The sequence below is a fragment of the Ascaphus truei genome, unplaced genomic scaffold (genome assembly GCF_040206685.1).
Source record: "Ascaphus truei isolate aAscTru1 unplaced genomic scaffold, aAscTru1.hap1 HAP1_SCAFFOLD_1459, whole genome shotgun sequence".
In the NCBI taxonomy this organism is placed as follows: domain Eukaryota; kingdom Metazoa; phylum Chordata; class Amphibia; order Anura; family Ascaphidae; genus Ascaphus; species Ascaphus truei.
In genome coordinates this window covers 1-24,450 of record NW_027454344.1, presented here as the reverse complement: position 1 = coordinate 24,450, position 24,450 = coordinate 1, and the positions used below count along the sequence as shown (strand labels likewise).

The 24,450-nt window shown below is 42.4% G+C and overlaps 47 non-coding genes across 47 annotated transcripts; all 47 read left to right on the top strand.

The window, feature by feature from the left end:
• The first annotated feature begins 184 nt into the window (after positions 1-184).
• LOC142476099 (U5 spliceosomal RNA) lies at positions 185-300 on the top strand. Its single transcript, XR_012791345.1, has one exon. It is a non-coding gene; the product is annotated as a U5 spliceosomal RNA (small nuclear RNA).
• Positions 301-713: 413 nt separating this feature from the next.
• On the top strand, positions 714-829 carry LOC142476098 (U5 spliceosomal RNA). Its single transcript, XR_012791344.1, has one exon. It is a non-coding gene; the product is annotated as a U5 spliceosomal RNA (small nuclear RNA).
• Positions 830-1,235: 406 nt separating this feature from the next.
• LOC142476097 (U5 spliceosomal RNA) lies at positions 1,236-1,351 on the top strand. Its single transcript, XR_012791343.1, has one exon. It is a non-coding gene; the product is annotated as a U5 spliceosomal RNA (small nuclear RNA).
• Positions 1,352-1,764: 413 nt separating this feature from the next.
• Positions 1,765-1,880, top strand: LOC142476096 (U5 spliceosomal RNA). Its single transcript, XR_012791342.1, has one exon. It is a non-coding gene; the product is annotated as a U5 spliceosomal RNA (small nuclear RNA).
• A 403-nt stretch (positions 1,881-2,283) lies between these two features.
• LOC142476095 (U5 spliceosomal RNA) lies at positions 2,284-2,399 on the top strand. The gene has a single exon (XR_012791341.1). It is a non-coding gene; the product is annotated as a U5 spliceosomal RNA (small nuclear RNA).
• Positions 2,400-2,819: 420 nt separating this feature from the next.
• Positions 2,820-2,935, top strand: LOC142476094 (U5 spliceosomal RNA). The gene has a single exon (XR_012791340.1). It is a non-coding gene; the product is annotated as a U5 spliceosomal RNA (small nuclear RNA).
• A 406-nt stretch (positions 2,936-3,341) lies between these two features.
• On the top strand, positions 3,342-3,457 carry LOC142476092 (U5 spliceosomal RNA). Its single transcript, XR_012791338.1, has one exon. It is a non-coding gene; the product is annotated as a U5 spliceosomal RNA (small nuclear RNA).
• Positions 3,458-3,863: 406 nt separating this feature from the next.
• LOC142476054 (U5 spliceosomal RNA) lies at positions 3,864-3,979 on the top strand. Its single transcript, XR_012791303.1, has one exon. It is a non-coding gene; the product is annotated as a U5 spliceosomal RNA (small nuclear RNA).
• Positions 3,980-4,385: 406 nt separating this feature from the next.
• On the top strand, positions 4,386-4,501 carry LOC142476091 (U5 spliceosomal RNA). Its single transcript, XR_012791337.1, has one exon. It is a non-coding gene; the product is annotated as a U5 spliceosomal RNA (small nuclear RNA).
• Positions 4,502-4,907: 406 nt separating this feature from the next.
• On the top strand, positions 4,908-5,023 carry LOC142476090 (U5 spliceosomal RNA). Its single transcript, XR_012791336.1, has one exon. It is a non-coding gene; the product is annotated as a U5 spliceosomal RNA (small nuclear RNA).
• Positions 5,024-5,429: 406 nt separating this feature from the next.
• Positions 5,430-5,545, top strand: LOC142476053 (U5 spliceosomal RNA). The gene has a single exon (XR_012791302.1). It is a non-coding gene; the product is annotated as a U5 spliceosomal RNA (small nuclear RNA).
• Positions 5,546-5,951: 406 nt separating this feature from the next.
• Positions 5,952-6,067, top strand: LOC142476089 (U5 spliceosomal RNA). Its single transcript, XR_012791335.1, has one exon. It is a non-coding gene; the product is annotated as a U5 spliceosomal RNA (small nuclear RNA).
• Positions 6,068-6,473: 406 nt separating this feature from the next.
• LOC142476088 (U5 spliceosomal RNA) lies at positions 6,474-6,589 on the top strand. Its single transcript, XR_012791334.1, has one exon. It is a non-coding gene; the product is annotated as a U5 spliceosomal RNA (small nuclear RNA).
• Positions 6,590-6,992: 403 nt separating this feature from the next.
• LOC142476087 (U5 spliceosomal RNA) lies at positions 6,993-7,108 on the top strand. Its single transcript, XR_012791333.1, has one exon. It is a non-coding gene; the product is annotated as a U5 spliceosomal RNA (small nuclear RNA).
• Positions 7,109-7,528: 420 nt separating this feature from the next.
• LOC142476086 (U5 spliceosomal RNA) lies at positions 7,529-7,644 on the top strand. Its single transcript, XR_012791332.1, has one exon. It is a non-coding gene; the product is annotated as a U5 spliceosomal RNA (small nuclear RNA).
• Positions 7,645-8,050: 406 nt separating this feature from the next.
• On the top strand, positions 8,051-8,166 carry LOC142476084 (U5 spliceosomal RNA). The gene has a single exon (XR_012791331.1). It is a non-coding gene; the product is annotated as a U5 spliceosomal RNA (small nuclear RNA).
• Positions 8,167-8,572: 406 nt separating this feature from the next.
• Positions 8,573-8,688, top strand: LOC142476083 (U5 spliceosomal RNA). Its single transcript, XR_012791330.1, has one exon. It is a non-coding gene; the product is annotated as a U5 spliceosomal RNA (small nuclear RNA).
• A 406-nt stretch (positions 8,689-9,094) lies between these two features.
• LOC142476082 (U5 spliceosomal RNA) lies at positions 9,095-9,210 on the top strand. Its single transcript, XR_012791329.1, has one exon. It is a non-coding gene; the product is annotated as a U5 spliceosomal RNA (small nuclear RNA).
• A 413-nt stretch (positions 9,211-9,623) lies between these two features.
• Positions 9,624-9,739, top strand: LOC142476080 (U5 spliceosomal RNA). The gene has a single exon (XR_012791327.1). It is a non-coding gene; the product is annotated as a U5 spliceosomal RNA (small nuclear RNA).
• A 413-nt stretch (positions 9,740-10,152) lies between these two features.
• On the top strand, positions 10,153-10,268 carry LOC142476079 (U5 spliceosomal RNA). Its single transcript, XR_012791326.1, has one exon. It is a non-coding gene; the product is annotated as a U5 spliceosomal RNA (small nuclear RNA).
• A 406-nt stretch (positions 10,269-10,674) lies between these two features.
• Positions 10,675-10,790, top strand: LOC142476078 (U5 spliceosomal RNA). The gene has a single exon (XR_012791325.1). It is a non-coding gene; the product is annotated as a U5 spliceosomal RNA (small nuclear RNA).
• Positions 10,791-11,196: 406 nt separating this feature from the next.
• Positions 11,197-11,312, top strand: LOC142476077 (U5 spliceosomal RNA). The gene has a single exon (XR_012791324.1). It is a non-coding gene; the product is annotated as a U5 spliceosomal RNA (small nuclear RNA).
• Positions 11,313-11,718: 406 nt separating this feature from the next.
• LOC142476076 (U5 spliceosomal RNA) lies at positions 11,719-11,834 on the top strand. Its single transcript, XR_012791323.1, has one exon. It is a non-coding gene; the product is annotated as a U5 spliceosomal RNA (small nuclear RNA).
• A 413-nt stretch (positions 11,835-12,247) lies between these two features.
• Positions 12,248-12,363, top strand: LOC142476075 (U5 spliceosomal RNA). Its single transcript, XR_012791322.1, has one exon. It is a non-coding gene; the product is annotated as a U5 spliceosomal RNA (small nuclear RNA).
• A 413-nt stretch (positions 12,364-12,776) lies between these two features.
• LOC142476074 (U5 spliceosomal RNA) lies at positions 12,777-12,892 on the top strand. The gene has a single exon (XR_012791321.1). It is a non-coding gene; the product is annotated as a U5 spliceosomal RNA (small nuclear RNA).
• Positions 12,893-13,298: 406 nt separating this feature from the next.
• Positions 13,299-13,414, top strand: LOC142476073 (U5 spliceosomal RNA). The gene has a single exon (XR_012791320.1). It is a non-coding gene; the product is annotated as a U5 spliceosomal RNA (small nuclear RNA).
• Positions 13,415-13,827: 413 nt separating this feature from the next.
• LOC142476072 (U5 spliceosomal RNA) lies at positions 13,828-13,943 on the top strand. Its single transcript, XR_012791319.1, has one exon. It is a non-coding gene; the product is annotated as a U5 spliceosomal RNA (small nuclear RNA).
• Positions 13,944-14,346: 403 nt separating this feature from the next.
• On the top strand, positions 14,347-14,462 carry LOC142476071 (U5 spliceosomal RNA). Its single transcript, XR_012791318.1, has one exon. It is a non-coding gene; the product is annotated as a U5 spliceosomal RNA (small nuclear RNA).
• A 420-nt stretch (positions 14,463-14,882) lies between these two features.
• On the top strand, positions 14,883-14,998 carry LOC142476068 (U5 spliceosomal RNA). The gene has a single exon (XR_012791316.1). It is a non-coding gene; the product is annotated as a U5 spliceosomal RNA (small nuclear RNA).
• A 406-nt stretch (positions 14,999-15,404) lies between these two features.
• Positions 15,405-15,520, top strand: LOC142476052 (U5 spliceosomal RNA). The gene has a single exon (XR_012791301.1). It is a non-coding gene; the product is annotated as a U5 spliceosomal RNA (small nuclear RNA).
• A 406-nt stretch (positions 15,521-15,926) lies between these two features.
• LOC142476067 (U5 spliceosomal RNA) lies at positions 15,927-16,042 on the top strand. Its single transcript, XR_012791315.1, has one exon. It is a non-coding gene; the product is annotated as a U5 spliceosomal RNA (small nuclear RNA).
• Positions 16,043-16,448: 406 nt separating this feature from the next.
• Positions 16,449-16,564, top strand: LOC142476055 (U5 spliceosomal RNA). Its single transcript, XR_012791304.1, has one exon. It is a non-coding gene; the product is annotated as a U5 spliceosomal RNA (small nuclear RNA).
• Positions 16,565-16,970: 406 nt separating this feature from the next.
• Positions 16,971-17,086, top strand: LOC142476044 (U5 spliceosomal RNA). Its single transcript, XR_012791293.1, has one exon. It is a non-coding gene; the product is annotated as a U5 spliceosomal RNA (small nuclear RNA).
• A 413-nt stretch (positions 17,087-17,499) lies between these two features.
• On the top strand, positions 17,500-17,615 carry LOC142476033 (U5 spliceosomal RNA). The gene has a single exon (XR_012791282.1). It is a non-coding gene; the product is annotated as a U5 spliceosomal RNA (small nuclear RNA).
• Positions 17,616-18,028: 413 nt separating this feature from the next.
• Positions 18,029-18,144, top strand: LOC142476022 (U5 spliceosomal RNA). The gene has a single exon (XR_012791271.1). It is a non-coding gene; the product is annotated as a U5 spliceosomal RNA (small nuclear RNA).
• Positions 18,145-18,550: 406 nt separating this feature from the next.
• On the top strand, positions 18,551-18,666 carry LOC142476010 (U5 spliceosomal RNA). The gene has a single exon (XR_012791260.1). It is a non-coding gene; the product is annotated as a U5 spliceosomal RNA (small nuclear RNA).
• Positions 18,667-19,069: 403 nt separating this feature from the next.
• Positions 19,070-19,185, top strand: LOC142475999 (U5 spliceosomal RNA). Its single transcript, XR_012791249.1, has one exon. It is a non-coding gene; the product is annotated as a U5 spliceosomal RNA (small nuclear RNA).
• Positions 19,186-19,605: 420 nt separating this feature from the next.
• Positions 19,606-19,721, top strand: LOC142475987 (U5 spliceosomal RNA). Its single transcript, XR_012791237.1, has one exon. It is a non-coding gene; the product is annotated as a U5 spliceosomal RNA (small nuclear RNA).
• Positions 19,722-20,127: 406 nt separating this feature from the next.
• On the top strand, positions 20,128-20,243 carry LOC142476051 (U5 spliceosomal RNA). Its single transcript, XR_012791300.1, has one exon. It is a non-coding gene; the product is annotated as a U5 spliceosomal RNA (small nuclear RNA).
• Positions 20,244-20,649: 406 nt separating this feature from the next.
• On the top strand, positions 20,650-20,765 carry LOC142475975 (U5 spliceosomal RNA). Its single transcript, XR_012791225.1, has one exon. It is a non-coding gene; the product is annotated as a U5 spliceosomal RNA (small nuclear RNA).
• A 403-nt stretch (positions 20,766-21,168) lies between these two features.
• LOC142476104 (U5 spliceosomal RNA) lies at positions 21,169-21,284 on the top strand. Its single transcript, XR_012791350.1, has one exon. It is a non-coding gene; the product is annotated as a U5 spliceosomal RNA (small nuclear RNA).
• Positions 21,285-21,704: 420 nt separating this feature from the next.
• On the top strand, positions 21,705-21,820 carry LOC142476093 (U5 spliceosomal RNA). The gene has a single exon (XR_012791339.1). It is a non-coding gene; the product is annotated as a U5 spliceosomal RNA (small nuclear RNA).
• A 406-nt stretch (positions 21,821-22,226) lies between these two features.
• On the top strand, positions 22,227-22,342 carry LOC142476050 (U5 spliceosomal RNA). The gene has a single exon (XR_012791299.1). It is a non-coding gene; the product is annotated as a U5 spliceosomal RNA (small nuclear RNA).
• Positions 22,343-22,748: 406 nt separating this feature from the next.
• On the top strand, positions 22,749-22,864 carry LOC142476062 (U5 spliceosomal RNA). Its single transcript, XR_012791311.1, has one exon. It is a non-coding gene; the product is annotated as a U5 spliceosomal RNA (small nuclear RNA).
• Positions 22,865-23,270: 406 nt separating this feature from the next.
• LOC142476081 (U5 spliceosomal RNA) lies at positions 23,271-23,386 on the top strand. The gene has a single exon (XR_012791328.1). It is a non-coding gene; the product is annotated as a U5 spliceosomal RNA (small nuclear RNA).
• A 404-nt stretch (positions 23,387-23,790) lies between these two features.
• On the top strand, positions 23,791-23,906 carry LOC142476049 (U5 spliceosomal RNA). Its single transcript, XR_012791298.1, has one exon. It is a non-coding gene; the product is annotated as a U5 spliceosomal RNA (small nuclear RNA).
• A 406-nt stretch (positions 23,907-24,312) lies between these two features.
• Positions 24,313-24,428, top strand: LOC142476070 (U5 spliceosomal RNA). Its single transcript, XR_012791317.1, has one exon. It is a non-coding gene; the product is annotated as a U5 spliceosomal RNA (small nuclear RNA).
• Positions 24,429-24,450: the final 22 nt, after the last annotated feature.

Below are 24,450 nucleotides of genomic sequence, written 5' to 3'. Positions count from 1 at the left end.
TCGAGTCCTTTGCACAAGAACAGTGGCTTGAAACATGCATCAGCACATCCAAATTAGGGGAAAACCTACCTTAGAAAGGCTGTCTGTGGAGAACATCTTCTCTTGTTTTCCATCACAGGATATTCACCTCAAGGTGGATCGGGATTGATTTTGCTGGCCACATAGAACATGATGTTTACATGTCATACTCTGGTTTCTCTTCAAAACGCAAAAATCTTTCGCCTTTTACTAAAGATTTCCGTGGAGAGGAGCATGCATGAGTTTCTTGTCAATTTTTGCATGCCCTAGCTTGCTGGGGCTTTTCTTTTAAGTCAAAGGAAAGATGAGGAATGCCTCTGAAATAGGCACAAGGCACAAGGCACAACTTGCTTATTTCATTCCAGAAACTCGAAATAAACTGTTCTGTCAGGGGAAGGGGTACAGTACAGTATGTATCATGCTGCAGTTGGCATCTGACTCTAGAATATCAGCTCATTTGCATAACAGGCACCTGCCCTTCCCCTTCCATTTGACATTTTCTAGATACACGTCGAGTCCTTTGCACAAGAACAGTGGCTTGAAACATGCATCAGCACATCCAAATTAGGGGAAAACCTACCTTAGAAAGGCTGTCTGTGGAGAACATCTTCTCTTGTTTTCCATCACAGGATATTCACCTCAAGGTGGATCGGGATTGATTTTGCTGGCCACATAGAAGATGATGTTTACATGTCATACTCTGGTTTCTCTTCAAAACGCAAAAATCTTTCGCCTTTTACTAAAGATTTCCGTGGAGAGGAGCATGCATGAGTTTCTTGTCAATTTTTGCATGCCCTAGCTTGCTGGGGCTTTTCTTTTAAGTCAAAGGAAAGATGATGAATGCCTCTGAAATAGGCACAAGGCACAACTTGCTTATTTCATTCCAGAAACTCGAAATAAACTGTTCTGTCAGGGGAAGGGGTACAGTACAGTATGTATCATGCTGCAGTTGGCATCTGACTCTAGAATATCAGCTCATTTGCATAACAGGCACCTGCCCTTCCCCTTCCATTTGACATTTTCTAGATACACGTCGAGTCCTTTGCACAAGAACAGTGGCTTGAAACATCCATCAGCACATCCAAATTAGGGGAAAACCTACCTTAGAAAGGCTGTCTGTGGAGAACATCTTCTCTTGTTTTCCATCACAGGATATTCACCTCAAGGTGGATCGGGATTGATTTTGCTGGCCACATAGAAGATGATGTTTACATGTCATACTCTGGTTTCTCTTCAAAACGCAAAAATCTTTCGCCTTTTACTAAAGATTTCCGTGGAGAGGAGCATGCATGAGTTTCTTGTCAATTTTTGCATGCCCTAGCTTGCTGGGGCTTTTCTTTTAAGTCAAAGGAAAGATGATGAATGCCTCTGAAATAGGCACAAGGCACAAGGCACAACTTGCTTATTTCATTCCAGAAACTCGAAATAAACTGTTCTGTCAGGGGAAGGGGTACAGTACAGTATGTATCATGCTGCAGTTGGCATCTGACTCTAGAATATCAGCTCATTTGCATAACAGGCACCTGCCCTTCCCCTTCCATTTGACATTTTCTAGATACACGTCGAGTCCTTTGCACAAGAACAGTGGCTTGAAACATGCATCAGCACATCCAAATTAGGGGAAAACCTACCTTAGAAAGGCTGTCTGTGGAGAACATCTTCTCTTGTTTTCCATCACAGGATATTCACCTCAAGGTGGATCGGGATTGATTTTGCTGGCCACATAGAAGATGATGTTTACATGTCATACTCTGGTTTCTCTTCAAAACGCAAAAATCTTTCGCCTTTTACTAAAGATTTCCGTGGAGAGGAGCATGCATGAGTTTCTTGTCAATTTTTGCATGCCCTAGCTTGCTGGGGCTTTTCTTTTAAGTCAAAGGAAAGATGATGAATGCCTCTGAAATAGGCACAAGGCACAACTTGCTTATTTCATTCCAGAAACTCGAAATAAACTGTTCTGTCAGGGGAAGGGGTACAGTACAGTATGTATCATGCTGCAGTTGGCATCTGACTCTAGAATATCAGCTCATTTGCATAACAGGCACCTGCCCTTCCCCTTCCATTTGACATTTTCTAGATACACGTCGAGTCCTTTGCACAAGAACAGTGGCTTGAAACATGCATCAGCACATCCAAATTAGGGGAAAACCTACCTTAGAAAGGCTGTCTGTGGAGAACATCTCTTGTTTTCCATCACAGGATATTCACCTCAAGGTGGATCGGGATTGATTTTGCTGGCCACATAGAAGATGATGTTTACATGTCATACTCTGGTTTCTCTTCAAAACGCAAAAATCTTTCGCCTTTTACTAAAGATTTCCGTGGAGAGGAGCATGCATGAGTTTCTTGTCAATTTTTGCATGCCCTAGCTTGCTGGGGCTTTTCTTTTAAGTCAAAGGAAAGATGAGGAATGCCTCTGAAATAGGCACAAGGCACAAGGCACAAGGCACAACTTGCTTATTTCATTCCAGAAACTCGAAATAAACTGTTCTGTCAGGGGAAGGGGTACAGTACAGTATGTATCATGCTGCAGTTGGCATCTGACTCTAGAATATCAGCTCATTTGCATAACAGGCACCTGCCCTTCCCCTTCCATTTGACATTTTCTAGATACACGTCGAGTCCTTTGCACAAGAACAGTGGCTTGAAACATGCATCAGCACATCCAAATTAGGGGAAAACCTACCTTAGAAAGGCTGTCTGTGGAGAACATCTTCTCTTGTTTTCCATCACAGGATATTCACCTCAAGGTGGATCGGGATTGATTTTGCTGGCCACATAGAAGATGATGTTTACATGTCATACTCTGGTTTCTCTTCAAAACGCAAAAATCTTTCGCCTTTTACTAAAGATTTCCGTGGAGAGGAGCATGCATGAGTTTCTTGTCAATTTTTGCATGCCCTAGCTTGCTGGGGCTTTTCTTTTAAGTCAAAGGAAAGATGATGAATGCCTCTGAAATAGGCACAAGGCACAACTTGCTTATTTCATTCCAGAAACTCGAAATAAACTGTTCTGTCAGGGGAAGGGGTACAGTACAGTATGTATCATGCTGCAGTTGGCATCTGACTCTAGAATATCAGCTCATTTGCATAACAGGCACCTGCCCTTCCCCTTCCATTTGACATTTTCTAGATACACGTCGAGTCCTTTGCACAAGAACAGTGGCTTGAAACATGCATCAGCACATCGAAATTAGGGGAAAACCTACCTTAGAAAGGCTGTCTGTGGAGAACATCTTCTCTTGTTTTCCATCACAGGATATTCACCTCAAGGTGGATCGGGATTGATTTTGCTGGCCACATAGAAGATGATGTTTACATGTCATACTCTGGTTTCTCTTCAAAACGCAAAAATCTTTCGCCTTTTACTAAAGATTTCCGTGGAGAGGAGCATGCATGAGTTTCTTGTCAATTTTTGCATGCCCTAGCTTGCTGGGGCTTTTCTTTTAAGTCAAAGGAAAGATGATGAATGCCTCTGAAATAGGCACAAGGCACAACTTGCTTATTTCATTCCAGAAACTCGAAATAAACTGTTCTGTCAGGGGAAGGGGTACAGTACAGTATGTATCATGCTGCAGTTGGCATCTGACTCTAGAATATCAGCTCATTTGCATAACAGGCACCTGCCCTTCCCCTTCCATTTGACATTTTCTAGATACACGTCGAGTCCTTTGCACAAGAACAGTGGCTTGAAACATCCATCATCACATCCAAATTAGGGGAAAACCTACCTTAGAAAGGCTGTCTGTGGAGAACATCTTCTCTTGTTTTCCATCACAGGATATTCACCTCAAGGTGGATCGGGATTGATTTTGCTGGCCACATAGAAGATGATGTTTACATGTCATACTCTGGTTTCTCTTCAAAACGCAAAAATCTTTCGCCTTTTACTAAAGATTTCCGTGGAGAGGAGCATGCATGAGTTTCTTGTCAATTTTTGCATGCCGTAGCTTGCTGGGGCTTTTCTTTTAAGTCAAAGGAAAGATGATGAATGCCTCTGAAATAGGCACAAGGCACAACTTGCTTATTTCATTCCAGAAACTCGAAATAAACTGTTCTGTCAGGGGAAGGGGTACAGTACAGTATGTATCATGCTGCAGTTGGCATCTGACTCTAGAATATCAGCTCATTTGCATAACAGGCACCTGCCCTTCCCCTTCCATTTGACATTTTCTAGATACACGTCGAGTCCTTTGCACAAGAACAGTGGCTTGAAACATGCATCAGCACATCCAAATTAGGGGAAAACCTACCTTAGAAAGGCTGTCTGTGGAGAACATCTTCTCTTGTTTTCCATCACAGGATATTCACCTCAAGGTGGATCGGGATTGATTTTGCTGGCCACATAGAAGATGATGTTTACATGTCATACTCTGGTTTCTCTTCAAAACGCAAAAATCTTTCGCCTTTTACTAAAGATTTCCGTGGAGAGGAGCATGCATGAGTTTCTTGTCAATTTTTGCATGCCCTAGCTTGCTGGGGCTTTTCTTTTAAGTCAAAGGAAAGATGATGAATGCCTCTGAAATAGGCACAAGGCACAACTTGCTTATTTCATTCCAGAAACTCGAAATAAACTGTTCTGTCAGGGGAAGGGGTACAGTACAGTATGTATCATGCTGCAGTTGGCATCTGACTCTAGAATATCAGCTCATTTGCATAACAGGCACCTGCCCTTCCCCTTCCATTTGACATTTTCTAGATACACGTCGAGTCCTTTGCACAAGAACAGTGGCTTGAAACATGCATCAGCACATCCAAATTAGGGGAAAACCTACCTTAGAAAGGCTGTCTGTGGAGAACATCTTCTCTTGTTTTCCATCACAGGATATTCACCTCAAGGTGGATCGGGATTGATTTTGCTGGCCACATAGAAGATGATGTTTACATGTCATACTCTGGTTTCTCTTCAAAACGCAAAAATCTTTCGCCTTTTACTAAAGATTTCCGTGGAGAGGAGCATGCATGAGTTTCTTGTCAATTTTTGCATGCCCTAGCTTGCTGGGGCTTTTCTTTTAAGTCAAAGGAAAGATGATGAATGCCTCTGAAATAGGCACAAGGCACAACTTGCTTATTTCATTCCAGAAACTCGAAATAAACTGTTCTGTCAGGGGAAGGGGTACAGTACAGTATGTATCATGCTGCAGTTGGCATCTGACTCTAGAATATCAGCTCATTTGCATAACAGGCACCTGCCCTTCCCCTTCCATTTGACATTTTCTAGATACACGTCGAGTCCTTTGCACAAGAACAGTGGCTTGAAACATCCATCATCACATCCAAATTAGGGGAAAACCTACCTTAGAAAGGCTGTCTGTGGAGAACATCTTCTCTTGTTTTCCATCACAGGATATTCACCTCAAGGTGGATCGGGATTGATTTTGCTGGCCACATAGAAGATGATGTTTACATGTCATACTCTGGTTTCTCTTCAAAACGCAAAAATCTTTCGCCTTTTACTAAAGATTTCCGTGGAGAGGAGCATGCATGAGTTTCTTGTCAATTTTTGCATGCCGTAGCTTGCTGGGGCTTTTCTTTTAAGTCAAAGGAAAGATGATGAATGCCTCTGAAATAGGCACAAGGCACAACTTGCTTATTTCATTCCAGAAACTCGAAATAAACTGTTCTGTCAGGGGAAGGGGTACAGTACAGTATGTATCATGCTGCAGTTGGCATCTGACTCTAGAATATCAGCTCATTTGCATAACAGGCACCTGCCCTTCCCCTTCCATTTGACATTTTCTAGATACACGTCGAGTCCTTTGCACAAGAACAGTGGCTTGAAACATGCATCAGCACATCCAAATTAGGGGAAAACCTACCTTAGAAAGGCTGTCTGTGGAGAACATCTTCTCTTGTTTTCCATCACAGGATATTCACCTCAAGGTGGATCGGGATTGATTTTGCTGGCCACATAGAAGATGATGTTTACATGTCATACTCTGGTTTCTCTTCAAAACGCAAAAATCTTTCGCCTTTTACTAAAGATTTCCGTGGAGAGGAGCATGCATGAGTTTCTTGTCAATTTTTGCATGCCCTAGCTTGCTGGGGCTTTTCTTTTAAGTCAAAGGAAAGATGATGAATGCCTCTGAAATAGGCACAAGGCACAACTTGCTTATTTCATTCCAGAAACTCGAAATAAACTGTTCTGTCAGGGGAAGGGGTACAGTACAGTATGTATCATGCTGCAGTTGGCATCTGACTCTAGAATATCAGCTCATTTGCATAACAGGCACCTGCCCTTCCCCTTCCATTTGACATTTTCTAGATACACGTCGAGTCCTTTGCACAAGAACAGTGGCTTGAAACATGCATCAGCACATCCAAATTAGGGGAAAACCTACCTTAGAAAGGCTGTCTGTGGAGAACATCTTCTCTTGTTTTCCATCACAGGATATTCACCTCAAGGTGGATCGTGATTGATTTTGCTGGCCACATAGAAGATGATGTTTACATGTCATACTCTGGTTTCTCTTCAAAACGCAAAAATCTTTCGCCTTTTACTAAAGATTTCCGTGGAGAGGAGCATGCATGAGTTTCTTGTCAATTTTTGCATGCCCTAGCTTGCTGGGGCTTTTCTTTTAAGTCAAAGGAAAGATGATGAATGCCTCTGAAATAGGCACAAGGCACAACTTGCTTATTTCATTCCAGAAACTCGAAATAAACTGTTCTGTCAGGGGAAGGGGTACAGTACAGTATGTATCATGCTGCAGTTGGCATCTGACTCTAGAATATCAGCTCATTTGCATAACAGGCACCTGCCCTTCCCCTTCCATTTGACATTTTCTAGATACACGTCGAGTCCTTTGCACAAGAACAGTGGCTTGAAACATGCATCAGCACATCCAAATTAGGGGAAAACCTACCTTAGAAAGTCTGTCTGTGGAGAACATCTCTTGTTTTCCATCACAGGATATTCACCTCAAGGTGGATCGGGATTGATTTTGCTGGCCACATAGAAGATGATGTTTACATGTCATACTCTGGTTTCTCTTCAAAACGCAAAAATCTTTCGCCTTTTACTAAAGATTTCCGTGGAGAGGAGCATGCATGAGTTTCTTGTCAATTTTTGCATGCCCTAGCTTGCTGGGGCTTTTCTTTTAAGTCAAAGGAAAGATGAGGAATGCCTCTGAAATAGGCACAAGGCACAAGGCACAAGGCACAACTTGCTTATTTCATTCCAGAAACTCGAAATAAACTGTTCTGTCAGGGGAAGGGGTACAGTACAGTATGTATCATGCTGCAGTTGGCATCTGACTCTAGAATATCAGCTCATTTGCATAACAGGCACCTGCCCTTCCCCTTCCATTTGACATTTTCTAGATACACGTCGAGTCCTTTGCACAAGAACAGTGGCTTGAAACATGCATCAGCACATCCAAATTAGGGGAAAACCTACCTTAGAAAGGCTGTCTGTGGAGAACATCTTCTCTTGTTTTCCATCACAGGATATTCACCTCAAGGTGGATCGGGATTGATTTTGCTGGCCACATAGAAGATGATGTTTACATGTCATACTCTGGTTTCTCTTCAAAACGCAAAAATCTTTCGCCTTTTACTAAAGATTTCCGTGGAGAGGAGCATGCATGAGTTTCTTGTCAATTTTTGCATGCCCTAGCTTGCTGGGGCTTTTCTTTTAAGTCAAAGGAAAGATGATGAATGCCTCTGAAGTAGGCACAAGGCACAACTTGCTTATTTCATTCCAGAAACTCGAAATAAACTGTTCTGTCAGGGGAAGGGGTACAGTACAGTATGTATCATGCTGCAGTTGGCATCTGACTCTAGAATATCAGCTCATTTGCATAACAGGCACCTGCCCTTCCCCTTCCATTTGACATTTTCTAGATACACGTCGAGTCCTTTGCACAAGAACAGTGGCTTGAAACATGCATCAGCACATCCAAATTAGGGGAAAACCTACCTTAGAAAGGCTGTCTGTGGAGAACATCTTCTCTTGTTTTCCATCACAGGATATTCACCTCAAGGTGGACCGGGATTGATTTTGCTGGCCACATAGAAGATGATGTTTACATGTCATACTCTGGTTTCTCTTCAAAACGCAAAAATCTTTCGCCTTTTACTAAAGATTTCCGTGGAGAGGAGCATGCATGAGTTTCTTGTCAATTTTTGCATGCCCTAGCTTGCTGGGGCTTTTCTTTTAAGTCAAAGGAAAGATGATGAATGCCTCTGAAATAGGCACAAGGCACAACTTGCTTATTTCATTCCAGAAACTCGAAATAAACTGTTCTGTCAGGGGAAGGGGTACAGTACAGTATGTATCATGCTGCAGTTGGCATCTGACTCTAGAATATCAGCTCATTTGCATAACAGGCACCTGCCCTTCCCCTTCCATTTGACATTTTCTAGATACACGTCGAGTCCTTTGCACAAGAACAGTGGCTTGAAACATGCATCAGCACATCGAAATTAGGGGAAAACCTACCTTAGAAAGGCTGTCTGTGGAGAACATCTTCTCTTGTTTTCCATCACAGGATATTCACCTCAAGGTGGATCGGGATTGATTTTGCTGGCCACATAGAAGATGATGTTTACATGTCATACTCTGGTTTCTCTTCAAAACGCAAAAATCTTTCGCCTTTTACTAAAGATTTCCGTGGAGAGGAGCATGCATGAGTTTCTTGTCAATTTTTGCATGCCCTAGCTTGCTGGGGCTTTTCTTTTAAGTCAAAGGAAAGATGATGAATGCCTCTGAAATAGGCACAAGGCACAACTTGCTTATTTCATTCCAGAAACTCGAAATAAACTGTTCTGTCAGGGGAAGGGGTACAGTACAGTATGTATCATGCTGCAGTTGGCATCTGACTCTAGAATATCAGCTCATTTGCATAACAGGCACCTGCCCTTCCCCTTCCATTTGACATTTTCTAGATACACGTCGAGTCCTTTGCACAAGAACAGTGGCTTGAAACATGCATCAGCACATCCAAATTAGGGGAAAACCTACCTTAGAAAGGCTGTCTGTGGAGAACATCTTCTCTTGTTTTCCATCACAGGATATTCACCTCAAGGTGGATCGGGATTGATTTTGCTGGCCACATAGAAGATGATGTTTACATGTCATACTCTGGTTTCTCTTCAAAACGCAAAAATCTTTCGCCTTTTACTAAAGATTTCCGTGGAGAGGAGCATGCATGAGTTTCTTGTCAATTTTTGCATGCCCTAGCTTGCTGGGGCTTTTCTTTTAAGTCAAAGGAAAGATGAGGAATGCCTCTGAAATAGGCACAAGGCACAAGGCACAACTTGCTTATTTCATTCCAGAAACTCGAAATAAACTGTTCTGTCAGGGGAAGGGGTACAGTACAGTATGTATCATGCTGCAGTTGGCATCTGACTCTAGAATATCAGCTCATTTGCATAACAGGCACCTGCCCTTCCCCTTCCATTTGACATTTTCTAGATACACGTCGAGTCCTTTGCACAAGAACAGTGGCTTGAAACATGCATCAGCACATCCAAATTAGGGGAAAACCTACCTTAGAAAGGCTGTCTGTGGAGAACATCTTCTCTTGTTTTCCATCACAGGATATTCACCTCAAGGTGGATCGGGATTGATTTTGCTGGCCACATAGAACATGATGTTTACATGTCATACTCTGGTTTCTCTTCAAAACGCAAAAATCTTTCGCCTTTTACTAAAGATTTCCGTGGAGAGGAGCATGCATGAGTTTCTTGTCAATTTTTGCATGCCCTAGCTTGCTGGGGCTTTTCTTTTAAGTCAAAGGAAAGATGAGGAATGCCTCTGAAATAGGCACAAGGCACAAGGCACAACTTGCTTATTTCATTCCAGAAACTCGAAATAAACTGTTCTGTCAGGGGAAGGGGTACAGTACAGTATGTATCATGCTGCAGTTGGCATCTGACTCTAGAATATCAGCTCATTTGCATAACAGGCACCTGCCCTTCCCCTTCCATTTGACATTTTCTAGATACACGTCGAGTCCTTTGCACAAGAACAGTGGCTTGAAACATGCATCAGCACATCCAAATTAGGGGAAAACCTACCTTAGAAAGGCTGTCTGTGGAGAACATCTTCTCTTGTTTTCCATCACAGGATATTCACCTCAAGGTGGATCGGGATTGATTTTGCTGGCCACATAGAAGATGATGTTTACATGTCATACTCTGGTTTCTCTTCAAAACGCAAAAATCTTTCGCCTTTTACTAAAGATTTCCGTGGAGAGGAGCATGCATGAGTTTCTTGTCAATTTTTGCATGCCCTAGCTTGCTGGGGCTTTTCTTTTAAGTCAAAGGAAAGATGATGAATGCCTCTGAAATAGGCACAAGGCACAACTTGCTTATTTCATTCCAGAAACTCGAAATAAACTGTTCTGTCAGGGGAAGGGGTACAGTACAGTATGTATCATGCTGCAGTTGGCATCTGACTCTAGAATATCAGCTCATTTGCATAACAGGCACCTGCCCTTCCCCTTCCATTTGACATTTTCTAGATACACGTCGAGTCCTTTGCACAAGAACAGTGGCTTGAAACATGCATCAGCACATCCAAATTAGGGGAAAACCTACCTTAGAAAGGCTGTCTGTGGAGAACATCTTCTCTTGTTTTCCATCACAGGATATTCACCTCAAGGTGGACCGGGATTGATTTTGCTGGCCACATAGAAGATGATGTTTACATGTCATACTCTGGTTTCTCTTCAAAACGCAAAAATCTTTCGCCTTTTACTAAAGATTTCCGTGGAGAGGAGCATGCATGAGTTTCTTGTCAATTTTTGCATGCCCTAGCTTGCTGGGGCTTTTCTTTTAAGTCAAAGGAAAGATGATGAATGCCTCTGAAATAGGCACAAGGCACAACTTGCTTATTTCATTCCAGAAACTCGAAATAAACTGTTCTGTCAGGGGAAGGGGTACAGTACAGTATGTATCATGCTGCAGTTGGCATCTGACTCTAGAATATCAGCTCATTTGCATAACAGGCACCTGCCCTTCCCCTTCCATTTGACATTTTCTAGATACACGTCGAGTCCTTTGCACAAGAACAGTGGCTTGAAACATGCATCAGCACATCGAAATTAGGGGAAAACCTACCTTAGAAAGGCTGTCTGTGGAGAACATCTTCTCTTGTTTTCCATCACAGGATATTCACCTCAAGGTGGATCGGGATTGATTTTGCTGGCCACATAGAAGATGATGTTTACATGTCATACTCTGGTTTCTCTTCAAAACGCAAAAATCTTTCGCCTTTTACTAAAGATTTCCGTGGAGAGGAGCATGCATGAGTTTCTTGTCAATTTTTGCATGCCCTAGCTTGCTGGGGCTTTTCTTTTAAGTCAAAGGAAAGATGATGAATGCCTCTGAAATAGGCACAAGGCACAACTTGCTTATTTCATTCCAGAAACTCGAAATAAACTGTTCTGTCAGGGGAAGGGGTACAGTACAGTATGTATCATGCTGCAGTTGGCATCTGACTCTAGAATATCAGCTCATTTGCATAACAGGCACCTGCCCTTCCCCTTCCATTTGACATTTTCTAGATACACGTCGAGTCCTTTGCACAAGAACAGTGGCTTGAAACATGCATCAGCACATCCAAATTAGGGGAAAACCTACCTTAGAAAGGCTGTCTGTGGAGAACATCTTCTCTTGTTTTCCATCACAGGATATTCACCTCAAGGTGGATCGGGATTGATTTTGCTGGCCACATAGAAGATGATGTTTACATGTCATACTCTGGTTTCTCTTCAAAACGCAAAAATCTTTCGCCTTTTACTAAAGATTTCCGTGGAGAGGAGCATGCATGAGTTTCTTGTCAATTTTTGCATGCCCTAGCTTGCTGGGGCTTTTCTTTTAAGTCAAAGGAAAGATGAGGAATGCCTCTGAAATAGGCACAAGGCACAAGGCACAACTTGCTTATTTCATTCCAGAAACTCGAAATAAACTGTTCTGTCAGGGGAAGGGGTACAGTACAGTATGTATCATGCTGCAGTTGGCATCTGACTCTAGAATATCAGCTCATTTGCATAACAGGCACCTGCCCTTCCCCTTCCATTTGACATTTTCTAGATACACGTCGAGTCCTTTGCACAAGAACAGTGGCTTGAAACATGCATCAGCACATCCAAATTAGGGGAAAACCTACCTTAGAAAGGCTGTCTGTGGAGAACATCTTCTCTTGTTTTCCATCACAGGATATTCACCTCAAGGTGGATCGGGATTGATTTTGCTGGCCACATAGAACATGATGTTTACATGTCATACTCTGGTTTCTCTTCAAAACGCAAAAATCTTTCGCCTTTTACTAAAGATTTCCGTGGAGAGGAGCATGCATGAGTTTCTTGTCAATTTTTGCATGCCCTAGCTTGCTGGGGCTTTTCTTTTAAGTCAAAGGAAAGATGAGGAATGCCTCTGAAATAGGCACAAGGCACAAGGCACAACTTGCTTATTTCATTCCAGAAACTCGAAATAAACTGTTCTGTCAGGGGAAGGGGTACAGTACAGTATGTATCATGCTGCAGTTGGCATCTGACTCTAGAATATCAGCTCATTTGCATAACAGGCACCTGCCCTTCCCCTTCCATTTGACATTTTCTAGATACACGTCGAGTCCTTTGCACAAGAACAGTGGCTTGAAACATGCATCAGCACATCCAAATTAGGGGAAAACCTACCTTAGAAAGGCTGTCTGTGGAGAACATCTTCTCTTGTTTTCCATCACAGGATATTCACCTCAAGGTGGATCGGGATTGATTTTGCTGGCCACATAGAAGATGATGTTTACATGTCATACTCTGGTTTCTCTTCAAAACGCAAAAATCTTTCGCCTTTTACTAAAGATTTCCGTGGAGAGGAGCATGCATGAGTTTCTTGTCAATTTTTGCATGCCCTAGCTTGCTGGGGCTTTTCTTTTAAGTCAAAGGAAAGATGATGAATGCCTCTGAAATAGGCACAAGGCACAACTTGCTTATTTCATTCCAGAAACTCGAAATAAACTGTTCTGTCAGGGGAAGGGGTACAGTACAGTATGTATCATGCTGCAGTTGGCATCTGACTCTAGAATATCAGCTCATTTGCATAACAGGCACCTGCCCTTCCCCTTCCATTTGACATTTTCTAGATACACGTCGAGTCCTTTGCACAAGAACAGTGGCTTGAAACATCCATCAGCACATCCAAATTAGGGGAAAACCTACCTTAGAAAGGCTGTCTGTGGAGAACATCTTCTCTTGTTTTCCATCACAGGATATTCACCTCAAGGTGGATCGGGATTGATTTTGCTGGCCACATAGAAGATGATGTTTACATGTCATACTCTGGTTTCTCTTCAAAACGCAAAAATCTTTCGCCTTTTACTAAAGATTTCCGTGGAGAGGAGCATGCATGAGTTTCTTGTCAATTTTTGCATGCCCTAGCTTGCTGGGGCTTTTCTTTTAAGTCAAAGGAAAGATGATGAATGCCTCTGAAATAGGCACAAGGCACAAGGCACAACTTGCTTATTTCATTCCAGAAACTCGAAATAAACTGTTCTGTCAGGGGAAGGGGTACAGTACAGTATGTATCATGCTGCAGTTGGCATCTGACTCTAGAATATCAGCTCATTTGCATAACAGGCACCTGCCCTTCCCCTTCCATTTGACATTTTCTAGATACACGTCGAGTCCTTTGCACAAGAACAGTGGCTTGAAACATGCATCAGCACATCCAAATTAGGGGAAAACCTACCTTAGAAAGGCTGTCTGTGGAGAACATCTTCTCTTGTTTTCCATCACAGGATATTCACCTCAAGGTGGATCGGGATTGATTTTGCTGGCCACATAGAAGATGATGTTTACATGTCATACTCTGGTTTCTCTTCAAAACGCAAAAATCTTTCGCCTTTTACTAAAGATTTCCGTGGAGAGGAGCATGCATGAGTTTCTTGTCAATTTTTGCATGCCCTAGCTTGCTGGGGCTTTTCTTTTAAGTCAAAGGAAAGATGATGAATGCCTCTGAAATAGGCACAAGGCACAACTTGCTTATTTCATTCCAGAAACTCGAAATAAACTGTTCTGTCAGGGGAAGGGGTACAGTACAGTATGTATCATGCTGCAGTTGGCATCTGACTCTAGAATATCAGCTCATTTGCATAACAGGCACCTGCCCTTCCCCTTCCATTTGACATTTTCTAGATACACGTCGAGTCCTTTGCACAAGAACAGTGGCTTGAAACATGCATCAGCACATCCAAATTAGGGGAAAACCTACCTTAGAAAGGCTGTCTGTGGAGAACATCTCTTGTTTTCCATCACAGGATATTCACCTCAAGGTGGATCGGGATTGATTTTGCTGGCCACATAGAAGATGATGTTTACATGTCATACTCTGGTTTCTCTTCAAAACGCAAAAATCTTTCGCCTTTTACTAAAGATTTCCGTGGAGAGGAGCATGCATGAGTTTCTTGTCAATTTTTGCATGCCCTAGCTTGCTGGGGCTTTTCTTTTAAGTCAAAGGAAAGATGAGGAATGCCTCTGAAATAGGCACAAGGCACAAGGCACAAGGCACAACTTGCTTATTTCATTCCAGAAACTCGAAATAAACTGTTCTGTCAGGGGAAGGGGTACAGTACAGTATGTATCATGCTGCAGTTGGCATCTGACTCTAGAATATCAGCTCATTTGCATAACAGGCACCTGCCCTTCCCCTTCCATTTGACATTTTCTAGATACACGTCGAGTCCTTTGCACAAGAACAGTGGCTTGAAACATGCATCAGCACATCGAAATTAGGGGAAAACCTACCTTAGAAAGGCTGTCTGTGGAGAACATCTTCTCTTGTTTTCCATCACAGGATATTCACCTCAAGGTGGATCGGGATTGATTTTGCTGGCCACATAGAAGATGATGTTTACATGTCATACTCTGGTTTCTCTTCAAAACGCAAAAATCTTTCGCCTTTTACTAAAGATTTCCGTGGAGAGGAGCATGCATGAGTTTCTTGTCAATTTTTGCATGCCCTAGCTTGCTGGGGCTTTTCTTTTAAGTCAAAGGAAAGATGATGAATGCCTCTGAAATAGGCACAAGGCACAACTTGCTTATTTCATTCCAGAAACTCGAAATAAACTGTTCTGTCAGGGGAAGGGGTACAGTACAGTATGTATCATGCTGCAGTTGGCATCTGACTCTAGAATATCAGCTCATTTGCATAACAGGCACCTGCCCTTCCCCTTCCATTTGACATTTTCTAGATACACGTCGAGTCCTTTGCACAAGAACAGTGGCTTGAAACATCCATCATCACATCCAAATTAGGGGAAAACCTACCTTAGAAAGGCTGTCTGTGGAGAACATCTTCTCTTGTTTTCCATCACAGGATATTCACCTCAAGGTGGATCGGGATTGATTTTGCTGGCCACATAGAAGATGATGTTTACATGTCATACTCTGGTTTCTCTTCAAAACGCAAAAATCTTTCGCCTTTTACTAAAGATTTCCGTGGAGAGGAGCATGCATGAGTTTCTTGTCAATTTTTGCATGCCGTAGCTTGCTGGGGCTTTTCTTTTAAGTCAAAGGAAAGATGATGAATGCCTCTGAAATAGGCACAAGGCACAACTTGCTTATTTCATTCCAGAAACTCGAAATAAACTGTTCTGTCAGGGGAAGGGGTACAGTACAGTATGTATCATGCTGCAGTTGGCATCTGACTCTAGAATATCAGCTCATTTGCATAACAGGCACCTGCCCTTCCCCTTCCATTTGACATTTTCTAGATACACGTCGAGTCCTTTGCACAAGAACAGTGGCTTGAAACATGCATCAGCACATCCAAATTAGGGGAAAACCTACCTTAGAAAGGCTGTCTGTGGAGAACATCTTCTCTTGTTTTCCATCACAGGATATTCACCTCAAGGTGGATCGGGATTGATTTTGCTGGCCACATAGAAGATGATGTTTACATGTCATACTCTGGTTTCTCTTCAAAACGCAAAAATCTTTCGCCTTTTACTAAAGATTTCCGTGGAGAGGAGCATGCATGAGTTTCTTGTCAATTTTTGCATGCCCTAGCTTGCTGGGGCTTTTCTTTTAAGTCAAAGGAAAGATGATGAATGCCTCTGAAATAGGCACAAGGCACAACTTGCTTATTTCATTCCAGAAACTCGAAATAAACTGTTCTGTCAGGGGAAGGGGTACAGTACAGTATGTATCATGCTGCAGTTGGCATCTGACTCTAGAATATCAGCTCATTTGCATAACAGGCACCTGCCCTTCCCCTTCCATTTGACATTTTCTAGATACACGTCGAGTCCTTTGCACAAGAACAGTGGCTTGAAACATGCATCAGCACATCCAAATTAGGGGAAAACCTACCTTAGAAAGGCTGTCTGTGGAGAACATCTTCTCTTGTTTTCCATCACAGGATATTCACCTCAAGGTGGATCGGGATTGATTTTGCTGGCCACATAGAAGATGATGTTTACATGTCATACTCTGGTTTCTCTTCAAAACGCAAAAATCTTTCGCCTTTTACTAAAGATTTCCGTGGAGAGGAGCATGCATGAGTTTCTTGTCAATTTTTGCATGCCCTAGCTTGCTGGGGCTTTTCTTTTAAGTCAAAGGAAAGATGATGAATGCCTCTGAAATAGGCACAAGGCACAACTTGCTTATTTCATTCCAGAAACTCGAAATAAACTGTTCTGTCAGGGGAAGGGGTACAGTACAGTATGTATCATGCTGCAGTTGGCATCTGACTCTAGAATATCAGCTCATTTGCATAACAGGCACCTGCCCTTCCCCTTCCATTTGACATTTTCTAGATACACGTCGAGTCCTTTGCACAAGAACAGTGGCTTGAAACATCCATCATCACATCCAAATTAGGGGAAAACCTACCTTAGAAAGGCTGTCTGTGGAGAACATCTTCTCTTGTTTTCCATCACAGGATATTCACCTCAAGGTGGATCGGGATTGATTTTGCTGGCCACATAGAAGATGATGTTTACATGTCATACTCTGGTTTCTCTTCAAAACGCAAAAATCTTTCGCCTTTTACTAAAGATTTCCGTGGAGAGGAGCATGCATGAGTTTCTTGTCAATTTTTGCATGCCCTAGCTTGCTGGGGCTTTTCTTTTAAGTCAAAGGAAAGATGAGGAATGCCTCTGAAATAGGCACAAGGCACAAGGCACAACTTGCTTATTTCATTCCAGAAACTCGAAATAAACTGTTCTGTCAGGGGAAGGGGTACAGTACAGTATGTATCATGCTGCAGTTGGCATCTGACTCTAGAATATCAGCTCATTTGCATAACAGGCACCTGCCCTTCCCCTTCCATTTGACATTTTCTAGATACACGTCGAGTCCTTTGCACAAGAACAGTGGCTTGAAACATCCATCAGCACATCCAAATTAGGGGAAAACCTACCTTAGAAAGGCTGTCTGTGGAGAACATCTTCTCTTGTTTTCCATCACAGGATATTCACCTCAAGGTGGATCGGGATTGATTTTGCTGGCCACATAGAAGATGATGTTTACATGTCATACTCTGGTTTCTCTTCAAAACGCAAAAATCTTTCGCCTTTTACTAAAGATTTCCGTGGAGAGGAGCATGCATGAGTTTCTTGTCAATTTTTGCATGCCCTAGCTTGCTGGGGCTTTTCTTTTAAGTCAAAGGAAAGATGATGAATGCCTCTGAAATAGGCACAAGGCACAAGGCACAACTTGCTTATTTCATTCCAGAAACTCGAAATAAACTGTTCTGTCAGGGGAAGGGGTACAGTACAGTATGTATCATGCTGCAGTTGGCATCTGACTCTAGAATATCAGCTCATTTGCATAACAGGCACCTGCCCTTCCCCTTCCATTTGACATTTTCTAGATACACGTCGAGTCCTTTGCACAAGAACAGTGGCTTGAAACATGCATCAGCACATCCAAATTAGGGGAAAACCTACCTTAGAAAGGCTGTCTGTGGAGAACATCTTCTCTTGTTTTCCATCACAGGATATTCACCTCAAGGTGGACCGGGATTGATTTTGCTGGCCACATAGAAGATGATGTTTACATGTCATACTCTGGTTTCTCTTCAAAACGCAAAAATCTTTCGCCTTTTACTAAAGATTTCCGTGGAGAGGAGCATGCATGAGTTTCTTGTCAATTTTTGCATGCCCTAGCTTGCTGGGGCTTTTCTTTTAAGTCAAAGGAAAGATGATGAATGCCTCTGAAATAGGCACAAGGCACAACTTGCTTATTTCATTCCAGAAACTCGAAATAAACTGTTCTGTCAGGGGAAGGGGTACAGTACAGTATGTATCATGCTGCAGTTGGCATCTGACTCTAGAATATCAGCTCATTTGCATAACAGGCACCTGCCCTTCCCCTTCCATTTGACATTTTCTAGATACACGTCGAGTCCTTTGCACAAGAACAGTGGCTTGAAACATGCATCAGCACATCCAAATTAGGGGAAAACCTACCTTAGAAAGGCTGTCTGTGGAGAACATCTTCTCTTGTTTTCCATCACAGGATATTCACCTCAAGGTGGATCGGGATTGATTTTGCTGGCCACATAGAAGATGATGTTTACATGTCATACTCTGGTTTCTCTTCAAAACGCAAAAATCTTTCGCCTTTTACTAAAGATTTCCGTGGAGAGGAGCATGCATGAGTTTCTTGTCAATTTTTGCATGCCCTAGCTTGCTGGGGCTTTTCTTTTAAGTCAAAGGAAAGATGATGAATGCCTCTGAAATAGGCACAAGGCACAACTTGCTTATTTCATTCCAGAAACTCGAAATAAACTGTTCTGTCAGGGGAAGGGGTACAGTACAGTATGTATCATGCTGCAGTTGGCATCTGACTCTAGAATATCAGCTCATTTGCATAACAGGCACCTGCCCTTCCCCTTCCATTTGACATTTTCTAGATACACGTCGAGTCCTTTGCACAAGAACAGTGGCTTGAAACATGCATCAGCACATCCAAATTAGGGGAAAACCTACCTTAGAAAGGCTGTCTGTGGAGAACATCTCTTGTTTTCCATCACAGGATATTCACCTCAAGGTGGATCGGGATTGATTTTGCTGGCCACATAGAAGATGATGTTTACATGTCATACTCTGGTTTCTCTTCAAAACGCAAAAATCTTTCGCCTTTTACTAAAGATTTCCGTGGAGAGGAGCATGCATGAGTTTCTTGTCAATTTTTGCATGCCCTAGCTTGCTGGGGCTTTTCTTTTAAGTCAAAGGAAAGATGAGGAATGCCTCTGAAATAGGCACAAGGCACAAGGCACAAGGCACAACTTGCTTATTTCATTCCAGAAACTCGAAATAAACTGTTCTGTCAGGGGAAGGGGTACAGTACAGTATGTATCATGCTGCAGTTGGCATCTGACTCTAGAATATCAGCTCATTTGCATAACAGGCACCTGCCCTTCCCCTTCCATTTGACATTTTCTAGATACACGTCGAGTCCTTTGCACAAGAACAGTGGCTTGAAACATGCATCAGCACATCCAAATTAGGGGAAAACCTACCTTAGAAAGGCTGTCTGTGGAGAACATCTTCTCTTGTTTTCCATCACAGGATATTCACCTCAAGGTGGATCGGGATTGATTTTGCTGGCCACATAGAAGATGATGTTTACATGTCATACTCTGGTTTCTCTTCAAAACGCAAAAATCTTTCGCCTTTTACTAAAGATTTCCGTGGAGAGGAGCATGCATGAGTTTCTTGTCAATTTTTGCATGCCCTAGCTTGCTGGGGCTTTTCTTTTAAGTCAAAGGAAAGATGATGAATGCCTCTGAAATAGGCACAAGGCACAACTTGCTTATTTCATTCCAGAAACTCGAAATAAACTGTTCTGTCAGGGGAAGGGGTACAGTACAGTATGTATCATGCTGCAGTTGGCATCTGACTCTAGAATATCAGCTCATTTGCATAACAGGCACCTGCCCTTCCCCTTCCATTTGACATTTTCTAGATACACGTCGAGTCCTTTGCACAAGAACAGTGGCTTGAAACATGCATCAGCACATCGAAATTAGGGGAAAACCTACCTTAGAAAGGCTGTCTGTGGAGAACATCTTCTCTTGTTTTCCATCACAGGATATTCACCTCAAGGTGGATCGGGATTGATTTTGCTGGCCACATAGAAGATGATGTTTACATGTCATACTCTGGTTTCTCTTCAAAACGCAAAAATCTTTCGCCTTTTACTAAAGATTTCCGTGGAGAGGAGCATGCATGAGTTTCTTGTCAATTTTTGCATGCCGTAGCTTGCTGGGGCTTTTCTTTTAAGTCAAAGGAAAGATGATGAATGCCTCTGAAATAGGCACAAGGCACAACTTGCTTATTTCATTCCAGAAACTCGAAATAAACTGTTCTGTCAGGGGAAGGGGTACAGTACAGTATGTATCATGCTGCAGTTGGCATCTGACTCTAGAATATCAGCTCATTTGCATAACAGGCACCTGCCCTTCCCCTTCCATTTGACATTTTCTAGATACACGTCGAGTCCTTTGCACAAGAACAGTGGCTTGAAACATGCATCAGCACATCCAAATTAGGGGAAAACCTACCTTAGAAAGGCTGTCTGTGGAGAACATCTTCTCTTGTTTTCCATCACAGGATATTCACCTCAAGGTGGATCGGGATTGATTTTGCTGGCCACATAGAAGATGATGTTTACATGTCATACTCTGGTTTCTCTTCAAAACGCAAAAATCTTTCGCCTTTTACTAAAGATTTCCGTGGAGAGGAGCATGCATGAGTTTCTTGTCAATTTTTGCATGCCCTAGCTTGCTGGGGCTTTTCTTTTAAGTCAAAGGAAAGATGATGAATGCCTCTGAAATAGGCACAAGGCACAACTTGCTTATTTCATTCCAGAAACTCGAAATAAACTGTTCTGTCAGGGGAAGGGGTACAGTACAGTATGTATCATGCTGCAGTTGGCATCTGACTCTAGAATATCAGCTCATTTGCATAACAGGCACCTGCCCTTCCCCTTCCATTTGACATTTTCTAGATACACGTCGAGTCCTTTGCACAAGAACAGTGGCTTGAAACATGCATCAGCACATCCAAATTAGGGGAAAACCTACCTTAGAAAGGCTGTCTGTGGAGAACATCTCTTGTTTTCCATCACAGGATATTCACCTCAAGGTGGATCGGGATTGATTTTGCTGGCCACATAGAAGATGATGTTTACATGTCATACTCTGGTTTCTCTTCAAAACGCAAAAATCTTTCGCCTTTTACTAAAGATTTCCGTGGAGAGGAGCATGCATGAGTTTCTTGTCAATTTTTGCATGCCCTAGCTTGCTGGGGCTTTTCTTTTAAGTCAAAGGAAAGATGAGGAATGCCTCTGAAATAGGCACAAGGCACAAGGCACAAGGCACAACTTGCTTATTTCATTCCAGAAACTCGAAATAAACTGTTCTGTCAGGGGAAGGGGTACAGTACAGTATGTATCATGCTGCAGTTGGCATCTGACTCTAGAATATCAGCTCATTTGCATAACAGGCACCTGCCCTTCCCCTTCCATTTGACATTTTCTAGATACACGTCGAGTCCTTTGCACAAGAACAGTGGCTTGAAACATGCATCAGCACATCCAAATTAGGGGAAAACCTACCTTAGAAAGGCTGTCTGTGGAGAACATCTTCTCTTGTTTTCCATCACAGGATATTCACCTCAAGGTGGATCGGGATTGATTTTGCTGGCCACATAGAAGATGATGTTTACATGTCATACTCTGGTTTCTCTTCAAAACGCAAAAATCTTTCGCCTTTTACTAAAGATTTCCGTGGAGAGGAGCATGCATGAGTTTCTTGTCAATTTTTGCATGCCCTAGCTTGCTGGGGCTTTTCTTTTAAGTCAAAGGAAAGATGATGAATGCCTCTGAAATAGGCACAAGGCACAACTTGCTTATTTCATTCCAGAAACTCGAAATAAACTGTTCTGTCAGGGGAAGGGGTACAGTACAGTATGTATCATGCTGCAGTTGGCATCTGACTCTAGAATATCAGCTCATTTGCATAACAGGCACCTGCCCTTCCCCTTCCATTTGACATTTTCTAGATACACGTCGAGTCCTTTGCACAAGAACAGTGGCTTGAAACATCCATCATCACATCCAAATTAGGGGAAAACCTACCTTAGAAAGGCTGTCTGTGGAGAACATCTTCTCTTGTTTTCCATCACAGGATATTCACCTCAAGGTGGATCGGGATTGATTTTGCTGGCCACATAGAAGATGATGTTTACATGTCATACTCTGGTTTCTCTTCAAAACGCAAAAATCTTTCGCCTTTTACTAAAGATTTCCGTGGAGAGGAGCATGCATGAGTTTCTTGTCAATTTTTGCATGCCGTAGCTTGCTGGGGCTTTTCTTTTAAGTCAAAGGAAAGATGATGAATGCCTCTGAAATAGGCACAAGGCACAACTTGCTTATTTCATTCCAGAAACTCGAAATAAACTGTTCTGTCAGGGGAAGGGGTACAGTACAGTATGTATCATGCTGCAGTTGGCATCTGACTCTAGAATATCAGCTCATTTGCATAACAGGCACCTGCCCTTCCCCTTCCATTTGACATTTTCTAGATACACGTCGAGTCCTTTGCACAAGAACAGTGGCTTGAAACATGCATCAGCACATCCAAATTAGGGGAAAACCTACCTTAGAAAGGCTGTCTGTGGAGAACATCTTCTCTTGTTTTCCATCACAGGATATTCACCTCAAGGTGGATCGGGATTGATTTTGCTGGCCACATAGAAGATGATGTTTACATGTCATACTCTGGTTTCTCTTCAAAACGCAAAAATCTTTCGCCTTTTACTAAAGATTTCCGTGGAGAGGAGCATGCATGACTTTCTTGTCAATTTTTGCATGCCCTAGCTTGCTGGGGCTTTTCTTTTAAGTCAAAGGAAAGATGATGAATGCCTCTGAAATAGGCACAAGGCACAACTTGCTTATTTCATTCCAGAAACTCGAAATAAACTGTTCTGTCAGGGGAAGGGGTACAGTACAGTATGTATCATGCTGCAGTTGGCATCTGACTCTAGAATATCAGCTCATTTGCATAACAGGCACCTGCCCTTCCCCTTCCATTTGACATTTTCTAGATACACGTCGAGTCCTTTGCACAAGAACAGTGGCTTGAAACATGCATCAGCACATCCAAATTAGGGGAAAACCTACCTTAGAAAGGCTGTCTGTGGAGAACATCTTCTCTTGTTTTCCATCACAGGATATTCACCTCAAGGTGGATCGGGATTGATTTTGCTGGCCACATAGAAGATGATGTTTACATGTCATACTCTGGTTTCTCTTCAAAACGCAAAAATCTTTCGCCTTTTACTAAAGATTTCCGTGGAGAGGAGCATGCATGAGTTTCTTGTCAATTTTTGCATGCCCTAGCTTGCTGGGGCTTTTCTTTTAAGTCAAAGGAAAGATGATGAATGCCTCTGAAATAGGCACAAGGCACAACTTGCTTATTTCATTCCAGAAACTCGAAATAAACTGTTCTGTCAGGGAAGGGGTACAGTACAGTATGTATCATGCTGCAGTTGGCATCTGACTCTAGAATATCAGCTCATTTGCATAACAGGCACCTGCCCTTCCCCTTCCATTTGACATTTTCTAGATACACGTCGAGTCCTTTGCACAAGAACAGTGGCTTGAAACATCCATCATCACATCCAAATTAGGGGAAAACCTACCTTAGAAAGGCTGTCTGTGGAGAACATCTTCTCTTGTTTTCCATCACAGGATATTCACCTCAAGGTGGATCGGGATGATTTTGCTGGCCACATAGAAGATGATGTTTACATGTCATACTCTGGTTTCTCTTCAAAACGCAAAAATCTTTCGCCTTTTACTAAAGATTTCCGTGGAGAGGAGCATGCATGAGTTTCTTGTCAATTTTTGCATGCCGTAGCTTGCTGGGGCTTTTCTTTTAAGTCAAAGGAAAGATGATGAATGCCTCTGAAATAGGCACAAGGCACAACTTGCTTATTTCATTCCAGAAACTCGAAATAAACTGTTCTGTCAGGGGAAGGGGTACAGTACAGTATGTATCATGCTGCAGTTGGCATCTGACTCTAGAATATCAGCTCATTTGCATAACAGGCACCTGCCCTTCCCCTTCCATTTGACATTTTCTAGATACACGTCGAGTCCTTTGCACAAGAACAGTGGCTTGAAACATGCATCAGCACATCCAAATTAGGGGAAAACCTACCTTAGAAAGGCTGTCTGTGGAGAACATCTTCTCTTGTTTTCCATCACAGGATATTCACCTCAAGGTGGATCGGGATTGATTTTGCTGGCCACATAGAAGATGATGTTTACATGTCATACTCTGGTTTCTCTTCAAAACGCAAAAATCTTTCGCCTTTTACTAAAGATTTCCGTGGAGAGGAGCATGCATGAGTTTCTTGTCAATTTTTGCATGCCCTAGCTTGCTGGGGCTTTTCTTTTAAGTCAAAGGAAAG